This window comes from Amblyraja radiata, chromosome 1, assembly GCF_010909765.2.
Source record: "Amblyraja radiata isolate CabotCenter1 chromosome 1, sAmbRad1.1.pri, whole genome shotgun sequence".
Classification (NCBI taxonomy): domain Eukaryota; kingdom Metazoa; phylum Chordata; class Chondrichthyes; order Rajiformes; family Rajidae; genus Amblyraja; species Amblyraja radiata.
This window is the reverse complement of record NC_045956.1, coordinates 138,011,915-138,026,147: the sequence shown is the minus strand read 5'-3', so window position 1 is coordinate 138,026,147 and position 14,233 is coordinate 138,011,915. Positions and strand designations below refer to the sequence as shown.

The following is a 14,233-nucleotide window of genomic DNA, read 5'->3' as shown; positions in this document are numbered from 1 at the left end:
GCATTAAACTCCATCTGCCATCTTTCAGCCCACTCTTCCAACTGGCATAAATCTGTCTGTAGACTTTGAAAATCTACTTCATTATCCACAACCCCACCTATCTTAGTATCATCTGCATACTTACTAATCCAATTTACCACACCATCATCCAGATCATTGATGTACATGACAAACAACAGTGGACCCAACAAATTCCTTCATAATATGTATGCAATTACAATGCCAAACCTCATCAACTTTTCTTTTCGCAAACGTTTTAGTTCTGATGGTCATCCATTGATTTGCTTCTCATTTCTTCTTTATAGGAATCCTACAGAACTTGTTTCATGAGGTCATAAGTCATAAGGTCATAAGTAATAAGGTCATAGGTGATAGGAGCAGAATTAGGCCATTTGGCTCATCAAATCTACTCCGCCATTCAATCATGGCTGATCTATCTCTCCTTTCTAACCCCATAGTTTCTAACCCCATGGTTTCTGCTCCAGTTCTGCGGAGGCTGAAGAGTTCAATACTGGATCCACTGACATTGCCTCAGATGGGGCACTTGTGTTCCTCAGGGAAGGGTACCAAGAGTTTTTTGAGATCTTGTGCACTCCATCCATTGTTTGCATTTAGCCGGTCAGTCCCTTGTCTGAAGAAGGATCTCGACTCGAAATGTCACCCAGTCCTTCTCTCCAGAGATGCTGCCTGTCCTGCTGAGTTACTCCAGCTTTTTGTGTCTATCCTTGTCATACAGACTCAGGGAGCTCAGTGGCTTCCCAATTGCTCCTTCTCTGTTTTGACCAGTGAGGATATTGCATTTTTTTGCAAGGTCACCTTAAAAGATTCCTCAAAACATTTCCTCTGCTTGCTTGGAAATCTTGGAGTTCGGAGCAGCGTACTTGTCAAAACCCACCTAAACAGCATGTCTTTGGCATGCTATTTTGGCAGCGTGTGGGAGGAATGTTAACGTGTCGCAGGTAATATGTGTAAACACCACACAGAGAGTACAAGAGGTCAGCATTCAGTTCAGTTCTGTTCATTTTATTGTCACGTGTACCGAGGTACAGTGAAAAGCTTTTGTCGCGTGCTAACCAGTCAACAGAAAGACAATACATGATTACATTTACAGTTTACAGATACATTGAACTGGATGGCTGAATTTATGATGATATTGTTCTACTGTCCGATCCACTGTGCTGTATGCCTGGTGTAAGTGACCAATATGGTTCACTCTCTGGAGCTCGATAAGCATCATTAGAACAGCATTGAAGAGAACACTGGCATAGGTTCATTTACTTTGACAATGGGTTTGAAGGATTTTGTGGACATAGAATTGGTTGTGTGTTCAAGAGCTATGTCCATGTATCCAAAGCACATGGGAAGGCAAGATCATTTCTGTTCAGTTCTGTGCTGGCACAATGAAAACAGTAATGAATTTCATTATTAATATCCGTCTTCACTAAGAGGTGACTTTCAAGACAAGTGAAATTATTCATGTTTTCTAGGGTTTTGTTGTGGGGTTTTGATTATTCTGGAGCAGTGTTGTGTAACAGAGGCTGACACGTCACATGTTTAGGATGAACACATCAGTGGGGAAGAGCATGGAGCTTGGCTTCTAAGTCTGACTTGTCAGAATCATCTTGGTTCTGAACAGGAGGTTGTAAAGGTTATAGAGGCTGAATATTTACCTATATGTCCTGTGGTTTAATTATATTCTGGAGAGAGCATGTTCAAGATGAGAAGCAGTATTGCAATGAAGAATATTTAGAGAGTTATCTCAATGACAAGAATTGCTTGACCACAGTCTGCACTGAGATTGTATCCATCAATTAGGACTGCAAACTGACATCTCGTTCTGCACCAATTGTAGAATAGCATGAATTTCAGAGCAAAACTACATTTAAGATGCCGGGAATACAGAGTTAGTCTTTGTAATTCTTAAAAAAATAATTATACACCAGCATATTGGTGAATAATTTGCACAAATTTGAAAATTGGAGGATGATAAATTTACTTTCAGTTGTGTTCATGCTTAATTATGAATACATGTGTAGTTCAGGGATGTGCGGTCAGGCGAGGCAGGGAAGGCAGAGCCTCACCTGTCATACTCACAATGAAAATAGCTGTTAAGAAAAGTAAAGAAAAATAATAATAAAATAAAATAAATATAAAGATATTTCTACTGATCTGTGTTATAAATGTAATTTCTATTGAATCTAATAATTTTTTATAGTCAAAATCGCCAAATTTGCACAGCTCCGCTGCAAATACAGGGAGAAATGAGAGGTGAGGCAACGATGAGCTGAGCCTCCCCTCTGATTGTGCAACCCCTCAGAAACTGGATGGAGCGTGGGCAATAAGCGTGTGCCTGTTACTATCTCTATGTATGTCACCAATGTAATGTTTGTAAACCCCTTCATTAAATGTCCTCACCTTCCATAGTCCAGGTAACTTATTTCACATATAAATATATTAAATTTGTGCTCGCTGGTCTCACATAAAACTGCATTGAAAAAGCACCAGGGGAGGCAGCGACCACATCTGCCTCACAAGGGGGCATGTCTTGAGCCCAGTGGAGGAAGAGCGAGCGTCAATTACGTAGGCTCAGCCCACATAATTGACGCTACCTCGCTCCCCCTCCACGTTAGCTAGCTTCAGCAGCGGTGGCGCAGCACTGCATTCCACCACTGGTGGCACTGACCAAAGATCATAGAGCGGAGCAACATACACCACTCGGCGAAAAACGGTCAATGGGAAGGTAGACTTTGTCAGTACATTAGAAAGTTATTAGATTTTTTTTCAATAGATCTATACTTATCACAATAATATAGTCATCAATTTTTGTACTTCTGTACATTTTTGTTTTTGATCTTGTAAGGCAGGAGTCCTCAAAATATGGCCCGCGGGACACATCAGGCCATCACGAGATTTTTCAAACTCAAATTCGAGTAGGGAAATGCGGCGGCCCAGGGCTGCTCTTAGTGTTGTTACCGGTTAAATCCCTTGAATTGTCAGAGCAGAGACATCGCTGGGCCACCATGAAGAAGGGTGCAATGGTGCGGTGGGGGGTTTGGCGGCGGTCAAAATGGGACGGCTGCGGGTTATAACGTGCCATCGTTCCTCTCTCCCTTCTCTCTCTCTCTCTCTCTCTCTCTCTCTCTCCCCTCTTTCTCTCTCTCCCTTCTCTCTCTCTCTCTCTCCCCCTCCCTCCCTTCCTTCTCTTCTCTCTCCCTCCCTCCCAGCCACGGCTCCACTCCTCTCTCTCCTCGGGGAGACGCGGTGATCAATACAGAGAGGGCCGAGCCACTGATACTAGCCAGTACCTCCCCAACCATTGACCTCACCGCACGTCACTGGTGTAGTTCCTTTTTAGTGTTTTAGCACACTCATTCTTTAAAGTAAATGAATCAAAAATCTGTTAAAATAGCATATGCTCTAACAGAACTATTATAAATAACCTTTAAGGTAATTTCATCCTCTAAAATATTCATGATTATTGGCCATTATTGTCTATTATTAAATTGCTGGCTGATATTGCTTTGAATTAGTTATTCAATGGAAATAATGCAAAGGGTTAAAACACAACAGTAAAGTAAAATATTGAAGTTCTTAAATTCTGTGAAGAATAATAATAAATGGTTAAAGCATGAGTTTATTTACCCATCTGCTTCTCTTTTAATTACTTCATTAACATTATGTTTTAATTGTAGGTTGTAAACTGTTCTTAATATAGTCATTATGTTTGCATAATACCCAGTTAAGAACAGCTGAAGAGCATTGCACTGAAAGTCATCTGAAGCAAGTCTCTTAGTCCATTTAAAAGATCACCTTAATGAAAACAAGTCATGGGGCAATGGTTTGCTTTGATTCACTGCATTATTTAACAGAATAAATATAGCAATTCTTTATGAACTAGCTTGGCAGACCTGAATATTAAATAAGATGAACATGTCAGGGTGAGCAATTGTTAGTATTATTTAGATGTTATTATTTAGATCACAATTGATAACCATGTTTTCATAGAAACATAGAAACATAGAAATTAGGTGCAGGAGTAGGCCATTCGGCCCTTCGAGCCTGCACCACCATTCAATATGATGGCTGATCATCCAACTCAGTATCCCGTACCTGCCTTCTCTCCATACCCTCTGATCCCCTTAGCCACAAGGGCCACATCTAACTCCCTCTTAAATATAGCCAATGAACTGGCCTCGACTACCCTCTGTGGCAGGGAGTTCCAGAGATTCACCACTCTCTGTGTGAAAAAAGTTCTTCTCATCTCGGTTTTAAAGGATTTCCCCCTTATCCTTAAGCTGTGACCCCTTGTCCTGGACTTCCCCAACATCGGGAGCAATCTTCCTGCATCTAGCCTGTCCAACCCCTTTTCAGCTTATCTAGTTTGGCCAAGTCAAATATGATCATCCAATAAGTATTTGAGGGTCAGATATTTTAGAAAGTGTTAAATGTTGTTCACCATGGCTACATATGTTGTTATATACTAGTTGGGTGGAAAACAGAGATAAAAACATTGAAATCATTGAATTAATAAATCATTACGAAGAGGATGATGAAAATGACCAATGAATGTCAAATTAACAGCCATTTCCATGGCATTTTGAACTGGAAATCACTGTGATTGGTGGGCCCCAATGAGAATTTTTGTTTGGGTTGTAACCGTTCATATAGATGGTAGACACAAAATGCTGGAGTAACTCAGCGGGACAAGCAGCATCTCCGGATAAAAGGAATGGGTGACGTTTCGGGTCAAGACCCTTGCTCAGACTGGAAGTCAGGGGAAGGGGAGATATAGAGATAAGGAAGTATAAGGTGTGAAAATTAGACAAATGACATGAGATCAATGAAAATGTAGAATAGAACATTGTTAGCTAGGAGAATGTGTCAACAAAGCAAACTGAGATAAAATGTAAACAAAGACAGTCTGACTAGTCAAAGAACTGGAAAGGTTGGAGGGATGGAGAGAAAGGGAAGGCAAGGGTTACTTGAAGTTAGAGAAATTAATATTCAGGCTACTGGGGTGTAAACTGCCCAAGCAAAAAATGAGGTGTTGTTCCTCCAATTTGCGCTGGGCCTCACTCTGACAATGGAGGAGGCCCAGGACAGAAAGGTCAATGTGGGAATGGGAGGGGGAGTTAAAGTGTTTAGCAAGCAGGTGCTGTCTGAAAGTAACTTAAACAGGTTTACATAAACTTAGATAGAGTGAATATTTCCAGTATTGGGAGAGCATGACCAGAGTGCACAGCCTGAGGATAAAAGGACATACCTTTAGAATGGAGATGAGAAGGAATTTCTTTAGCCAGTCGGTGGTGAATCTGTGGAATTCATTATCACAGACGATAGTGGAAGCCAATTCATTGGGTATTATTAAAGCGGTGATTGATAGATTTTTGATTAGTCGAAGACTACGGAGAGAAAGTTTATCTAATGGATAAAAGTGTGACAAATTGTTTCTGCATAGATAAATGTGAAATCAGCCATTTTGGAGCTCCATGGCACTTAGGATTGATCAGAGTACATCCTAAGTATAATAATTGTTTAAAATCCATGGAACTCACAAGTGATTTTGGATCTAGGTGAATAGTTTATTAAAATGCAATAGAGAGCAATACATGACTGGCTTTGGGCTATACCTGGTATGCAGTGGGATGTGATGAGAATGATAGAGGCTTCAGATGGGCCACATCATAGATGAACCAATGTAATATCTGGGCTCCAAAGGTTGTGCAACAGAAACTGACAAACTAAAGGTTGAGTGAATATCTTAAGATATTTAGAGAAATTAATAACATAGATAGGGAGAATCGACTGTAGTCTGTTGAGCATTTAAGGACTTGGGAGCACAATCTAAAGATTAAAGCAGGATGTCTCAGGAAAAGCTGAGTGTTCTCAGCATATTAAGTAGTGCCTATGGAAGGAGAACCAACATTCAGGTTTATTTGGTTTTGATGAGTCCTGATCAAAGTTCATTGAATTGAAACATTAACATTCTGAATGTTAATGACCCATCTGAAGAAAGATCCGGACCTGAAATGTCACCAATCTTTTTTATCCAGAGATGCTGCCTAACTCGTTGAGTTACTCCAGCACTTTGTGTCTATCTTCGGTATAAACCAGCATCTGCAGTTCAATTCTGCACATTAACATTCTATTGTTTATTATAGATTTAGGAAGAGGCAGAGAGGAGGTGTTATAAGAAAAAATACAAAATAGCAGGAATGTACGAATCACTGCCTAGAACAATATTTCACACATAATTCATAGTTTCTGTTTAGTTTTTTGTCACGTGTGCCAAGGTACAGTAAAAAGCTTTTGTTGCTGGCTAACCAGCCAATGGAAAGACAATACATGATTACAATTAAGCCATTCGCAGTGTACAGATACTTGATAAGGGAAAAACAATATAGTTTTAATTTTCAATGGTTTTATATCATAGTTTTCAAAAGGGAATCAAATAGGCATGTGGGAAAATAATTTGCAGGTCTGCAGAGCAAGGGTGGAGGAATGGAAACAACTGATCATTACAGAGTCAACAAGGGCTTGATGGGCTAAATGGCCTCTTTCCACATGGTAGCAAACATACATTTCTGATTTTCATACATTTTATGATTTTAACATCCTATCACAATAAAGGGGTAGCACACCTTGTGGCATCAGAGATCCTGACTCCAGGCGCTGTCTGCATGGAGTTTGTACGGTCTTCCTGTATCTGCGTGGGTTTTAGTCCGGGTGCTCCGGTTTCTTCCCACATTTGAAAGCCGTGCAGGGTTGTAGGTTAATTGGCTTCTGTAAATTGCCCCTGGTGTGTAGAATAGAGCTAGTGAATGGGTGGTCGTGGTTGGCAGGAACTCAATGGGCCAAAGGGCCTGTTTCCACACTGTATCTCTAATCCAAACAAAAATAAACCCAGGAGAAAATATCTCGTCACAGAGCTTCACTGATTCAGCTGGAAATGTCCACCTTTCACATAAATATGATCAGTCACCTATTGAAATATTGCATAGACATTAATCCCGCTTTTCTTGAGTAAAGGAATCCGGGTCTCCGGCGCTTCAAGCGCTGTAAGGCAGAAACTCTATCACTGTGCCACCGTGCAATGGTCACTGACAACTTGATACTGGCAACTTGATGAATTTTATCCAGTCAACACTTAATGGTCAGTATCAGAATAACGCCAATATGCACAACATACAATCGGAGCGGCCTTTCCTGCCGGGTACCGGGGACCGGACCAGAGCTTCAACAGCGGCGGCGCGGCGCTGGATTCACCGCGGAGCGGGCGATGTGTCTCTGGGTCACCGTTTGGAGCTCCAGAGGGTTGGGCCGCTGCTCCAACATCGTGGAGCTGTGGTTTGGGAGAGCTTCCAACGCGGGCGGCGCTGACCGTCATCGCAGAATCCTGGGGCCCTTTGCCGAAGGCCGCCAGCGCTGCATCTCCGCCCAGCGCGGCCTGCGGACTTTGGGAGCCGTGGACTCCGGTAGGAGGTAGCGGACTCTGATGTCCAGGCCGCAGAGGAGGTCCCCAAGCCCCGACGTCGGACTTACATCACCCCGGCGAGCGGGCCTGAACATCGGGCCGCCCGTAGTGGCGACTGCGGAGGGCTCGGGGAGGCCCCGACCACGGGTGAACTTTGGGGAACATTAGATGAAGAGGACTGGCTTTGGTGCCTTCCCTCACAGTGGGAAACTTTAATTCTGCTGTGTGGGGATGTTTTATGTTGAACTCTATCAACTCTATGTTGTGTTCTTTATTTTTACTGTATGGCTGTATGGCTGTACTGTGGCCCTTGTGGCTAAAGGGATCAGGGGGTATGGAGAGAAGGCAGGTACGGGATACTGAGTTGGATGATCAGCCATGATCATATTGAATGCCATTATCAAGAACCGAAGTGGGTTTTCTGCAGTGAGTGGATCATCTACAGGATACTGAGTTGGATGATCAGCCATGATCATATTGAATGGCGGTGCAGGCTCGAAGGGCCGAATGGCCTACTCATGCACCTATTTTCTATGTTTCTATGAATGGCGGTGCAGGCTCGAAGGGCCGAATGGCCTACTCCTGCACCTATTTTCTATGTATCTATGATTACATTTCACTGTGCCAACTGGCACATGTGACAAATAAATGTATCTTGTATCTTGTATCTTCGTTTTCCTTCATCTTCAATTGAACTATGGGTATAGCATGAAACATAGCATAATGTAGCATAATTGGCTTCAAGGTAGGAAGCAGAGGGAGGCAGGGAAAGGTTGTTTATCGGACTGGATGCCTGTGATTAGTGGTGTAGACCAAGGATCGGTTCTGGGCCCATTGCTGTTTGTCATCTATAGTAATGATTTGGATGAGAATGTACAAGGCATGATTAGTAAGTTTACAGGTGAAACACAAATAGGTAGTAAAGTAGACAGTGAAAATCATTATCAAGAACCGAAGTGGGTTTTATGCAGTGAGTGGATCATCTAATCCCTGGCTTACGTATGTTTTGTTTAATTTTGTTTAGTTTAGAGATAGAGCACGGAAACAGGCCCTTCGGTCCACCGAGTCCACGCAGACTCGTAATCCCCGTACACTTGCACTATCCTATACACTAGGAACAATTTACAATCTTTACCAAAGCTAATCAACCTACATGCCTGAACGTCTTCGGAGTGAGGGAGGAAACTGAGTACCCGGGGAAAACCCATGTTGTCATGGGGAGAACATACAAATACTGTACAGACAGCACCCAAAGTCAGGATCAAACTCGGGTCTCCGTCACTGTAAGGTAGCAACTCTACCGCAGTGCCAGTATGTCAATCCCTGGCATGGTGTGGCTTGAGAGTAGCAAATAAGAAATTTAATACTTTTATTTTAATTTTCCAGATTTCCCTAAATTTGAGAAAAAATTTATATTAATTTAATATTAATTTAAAATACTTAATGGAAAATAATGAATTCAAAAGGGGAAAAAGACAGAAAGCAGGAAATTAAAGGCCAATTGTTTTAACATTGTCATGGAAAACATGAGACGTCATTATGAATGTCATTGTAGCAATGCCAGTTGAGGAAATTCAACTGGCGTTATGAAAGGGAATGTGAGTCATTTGAAGAAATAACATATACTATGGATAAAGAGGAATGAATAAATATCATGTCATAGAATTGTACAACACTAAAATAGCCCCTCAGCCTGATCCTGTCCATGCCAAACTTTGCATCCTCTGTACTGATCCCATTCACTTGCATTTGGTCCACAACCTTGTATGTTTTGCTGATTCAGCTGTTTTCCAGATGCTTCATAAATGTTGTTTACCTGCCTCCACCTCAAGTAGTGCACTCCAGATTCAACCACACTTCATGTGAAAAATTCCTGCATAGATTCCCTCTAAACAATTTACCCCTCACCTAAGGGCCTGTCCCACTTACGCTATTTGTGTTTTGGCGACTTGCTGGCTCCCTTCATAGTCGTAACAGGTCGCCGAAAATGTTCGAAATGTTGAAAATCCAGCGGCAACCAGAAAAAGGTATGACTCTTTGGGCCACTACTCACGACCCCGCGATGGCCCACAGTTGCATAGCGGCTGGAGTTTGTAGCCGGAGATTTAATGTCAAATATCTTGACAGGCTTTGAAAGGACGCTGCTAGCCAGAGAAAGAGGGAGGGAAATGCTGGCAACACAAATACAAAGAACTACAGTGAAAAAAGCTCATGTTTAACTTCTGGTGACAGCATAGCTGAAGATAACTTCATGGCTGTGCAGTGTCCAAAAAGATAAGGTGTCTGGGAATAACCATTTTGGCAAAGGAACTATACGATGAGAAAGAAAAAATGAAACGGCAACATAATTAAGAAATCTCTAACCGGATAAAGAAAGAAGATGTGCATTGTTTATTCAGCCTTAGAATGTGACTTGAAATGATTTACTTCAGAGTCGTGAGAGCCATGGTTTATAATAGGGGCATTGTATAAAGGAAGGGCAGTCTGAAATATCAGTGGCAACAATTATCAGAAGAAGGAGGCCCTGATTTCGAAGGTCAGAGAAGAATACCCCTTACCAGCAGAATAAATCTGGCCTGTTCATTCATATGGGTAATAGTTGAGTCCAGGTCGTTACAGTTGTGATTTAGTGTAAGAAGTGATGTTCCTGAAGTCAGTGGTTTGCATGTGTCCCTGGGTAACTTGAATGCTAATAAAGATTAAGTTGCACTAAATTTAGAGTCTTTTGGTCGACATATCGGTTGATATCCAGGGTGGGTTCGATTGGGTGGTCAATATTTGAGACCTAACCATGCCCGAATCACAGATGGCATCCTTGGACATCTGCATCCTTCCAAGCTGGGAAGGGTGCAGAGAAGATTTACGAGGATGTTGCCAGGACTCAGGGGCCTAAGCTTTAGGGAGAGGTTGAGCAGGCTCTATTCCTTGGAATGCAGGAGAATGTGGGGTGATCTCATAGAGGTGAACAAAATTGTGCGAGGAATAGATTGGGTAGATGCACAAAGTCTCTTGCCCAGAGCAGGGGAATAGAGAACCAGAGGACATAGGTTTAAGGTGTGGGGGAAAGTTTAATAGGAACCTGAGGGGTAGCTTTTTTACACAAGTTATGTGGGTGTATGGATCGAGCTGCCGGAGGAGGTTGTTGAGGCAGTTACTATTGCAAGATTTAAGAATAATTTAGACAGGTACATGGATAAGGGATTTATAGGGATATGGACCAAACGCAGGTAGGTCGGAGTAGAGTAGAGTGGGTGTTCAGCATACCCAGGGCTCTCACTTAACTCTTTTTCTCTGTTTCCAGCCGGGCAACCTAGGCAGCTTTTTAGGTTGCCAAATGGCAGTTTAGGTGGTCATTTAAGACGGCTTGCATGACGCGTGCGATAATGTGCTCGGACAAAGTGCGTAGTTACCAGTCGAAATTATGCTCAATGAAGCATTCACATATTATTTCTGCTTCAAATAAAGCCACAAACTAAACATATTCACCAATCAAGACATGATATATACCATAATGACATGCAGCAACATTATAATACATTATCTCAACTCTTTTTACACGTTGCGATGAATGCAATTTCTATTATTTCTTTCCACTTCCAAACAAAAATGTGGTTGGATTATTCAGCGTATGATCAACCTCGGTGAAACCAAGCGCAGGCCTGGTGATCGTTTCGCACAACACCTCCACTCAGTTCGCAATAACCAACCTAATCTCCTGGTGGCTCAGCACTTCAACTCCCCCTCCCATTCCGAATCCGACCTTTCTGTCCTGGCCCTCCTCCATGGCCAGAGTGAGGCCCACCGCAAATTGGAGGAACAGCACCACATATTTTGCTTGGGTAGTTTACACCCTCGAGGTATGAACATTGGCTTTTCCAATTTCAGGTAGTCCTTGCTTTCTTCCTCCTTCCCCTCCCATTCCCAGCTCTCCCACAGCCGACTGTCTCCACCTCTTCCTTTCTTTTTCCTGCCACCACCCCCGGACATTAGTCTGAAGAAGGGTCTCTACCCGAAACGTCGCCTATTCCTTCGCTCCATAGATGCTGCCTCACCCACTGATTTTCTCCAGCTTTTTTGTCTACCACCCATTCACACAAGTTCTGTTATCCCACTTCCCTCAGCCGCTCCCTGCACATTAGGGACAATTTTACAGAGACAACTTTTTTATGTGGGGGGTGGGGGGGGGGGGGGGGGGGGGGGGGAAACTACCTTTCAGGGTCCCTACCTGGTCGGAGAGGCAGCTTTTCTCCGGGCTGCAGCTTCGACCCGTCCTCGCGGCCTACCAGTGGGCCTGGAGCGGCGTTTCCTATAATAATAATAATAATAAATTTTATTTGCAGGCGCCTTTCAAAGTCTCAAGGACACCTTACAGAAATTAACAGAAGAGAAAAAACATATAGTCGGAGTAAAATAAATAATAAGGACATCACCAGTATACAAATTAAAGACAGAAATCGCTCCAAAGACAAAAAATCAAAAAACACAATGTGAAGAGAGAGCAGCGGCAGCTAAACCGCGCCAGCGTCCACTCTCCCTTCCGACAGCCATCTTGGACACAGACTAACATATTAACTTACACACAAAAAAAAATCATCCCCCCACAGTGGATACTCGGCGGTCACAGCTCACCGGAGCTCCAGCGCGTCTATCCAGCGCGGCGACCCTGGCAAGGCATCGCCCGCTCCGCTCCGCGATAGCGCTCCAGCGCTGTGCCACCACCGAAGCCGAGGTGCTGGGCGGTCCCCGCCAGGAAACAGCGCTCCACGCCCGCTGGTAGGCCACGAGGACAGGTCAACGGGGCAGCCCGGAGAAAAAGCTGCCTCACCGACCAGGTAGGGACTTAGAAGTATAATTACCCCCTGCCCGCCACATTAAAAAGTCAATTTCTCCAACAGACGAAGCACAGGACTTACTAAAAACTTCAAAGAAAATGAATTAAACGGACGGCTGCTGGTTAGCAGCCATTCCCCAAGATGGCTCCTCCCCTTCCTGTCGGGGACCGCCCACAACCTCGGCTTCGGCGGCGGCACAGCGCTGGAGCGCTATCGCGGAGTGGGCGATGCCTTGCCCGGGTCGCCGCGCTGGAGCTCCGGTGAGCTGAAGATCGCTGAAGAAAACATCGCGGAGCTGCGGGACTGTGGAGCGACCAGCTGCGGGCGGCGGCGCTGAACTTTACACCGGGAGCCTGGGATCTCTAGATGAGATCACCAGTTGTGGAGCTCCAACCGGCGCGGCCTTGTTGGCTTCCGAATCCGCGGCCTCCAGTACGGAAGCGGCCGTTCCAGGGTTCCCAAGCCGCTGAGAGGACTCTCCCGACGCCGGAGCAACATCACCCGGCGAGAACGGCCTGGAACATCGGGCCTCCGTAGAGGCAACTGTGGAGGCCTCAATAGGCCCGACTATGGGTGAACTGGGGTTGGGGACTGGACTTTGTGCCTTCCCTCATAATGGGAACCATTGTGGGGGGATGTTCTTTATGTTTAAAACTCTTATTAATGTTATGTCTGTATTCCTTCTTTATGTGCTGCAAAATGGCAAGAAGCATTTCACTTCACTACACCTAGGTGTATGTGAATGTGACCAATAAAATACCTTTGATACTTTGAAGTTAACCCACAAAGCCAATGCGTCTTTGGGATGTGGGAGAAAACCCACATGCTTGCAGGGAGAATGTGCAAATTGAACACAGACAGTGACCGAGGACAGGATCGAACACAGATCTCTGGCGTGTGAGGCAGCAAGTCTACCAGCTGTGCCACTATATTTGGTTTTCCAACACACAAAAAACTATACGTTGATAACTTTGGTTACTAAAAAAAAGAAACTATCCATTTTCAGTCTTAAATCTCTAAGTGACTCTATGTCCCCCTTTACAGCTACTGTATGTTTTAATTCAGTTCAAGACTATGGGGCAGTACATTGGACATAAAGTTGCTGCCTTAAAGTGCCAGAGACCCGGAATTGATCATGAATATGGGTGCTGTCTGTATGGTTTGCTCCTTTTCCCTTTGATCGCATGGGTTTTCTCCGGGTGCTCTTGTTTCCTTCCACATTCCAAAGGTGTGCAGGAACCTTTTTCAACCCAAAATGTAATATTTTCCTTTTGTCCAGAGATTCTATCTGACCTGTTGAGTTATTACAGCTTTTTGTGTCTATCTTCAGTTTAAACCAGCATCTGCAGCTCCTTCCTACACACACAATACTATACGTTAGAACACACACACACACACACACACACACACACACACACACACACACACACACACACACACACACACACACACACACACACACACACACACAAACACAAATATATATATATATATATATATAGATATATATATATATATATAGATATATATAGATATACACTGTTTTGTATTCTTGTATATAACATTGTTTACAGAGTACTATGTTTACATATTCTGTTGTGCTGCTGCAAGTAAGGATTTAATTGTTCTAACTGGGACGTGAGAAAATAAAAAACTCTTGACTCGTGATTTACATTGTTAATATGTGGGATAGAACTAGTGTACGGGTGATCGGTGGTCAGCGTGGACTCGGTGGGCCGAAGGGCCTGTTTCCACACTGTATCTTTAAATTATACTAAAAACACTAAAACCAGAGGAAATCTAAAAAAGGGTCTCTACCCGAAACATCACCCAAATTCTTCTATCCAGAGATGCTGGCTGCTCCATGGAGATCCCCGCACAACTAAAGGATGGAATAGTCTTCACCCTACCATAGTTACCCAACCAG

At 43.5% G+C, this 14,233-nt stretch overlaps 1 long non-coding RNA gene across 1 annotated transcript; it reads right to left on the bottom strand.

Annotated features, from left to right (window-relative positions):
• Positions 1 to 435: 435 nt before the first annotated feature.
• On the bottom strand, positions 436 to 13,997 carry LOC116975732. Its single transcript, XR_004412764.1, has 3 exons — positions 13,870 to 13,997; positions 11,011 to 11,015; positions 436 to 446 (listed from the first exon to the last, which is right to left on the bottom strand). It is a non-coding gene; the product is annotated as an uncharacterized LOC116975732 (long non-coding RNA).
• Positions 13,998 to 14,233: the final 236 nt, after the last annotated feature.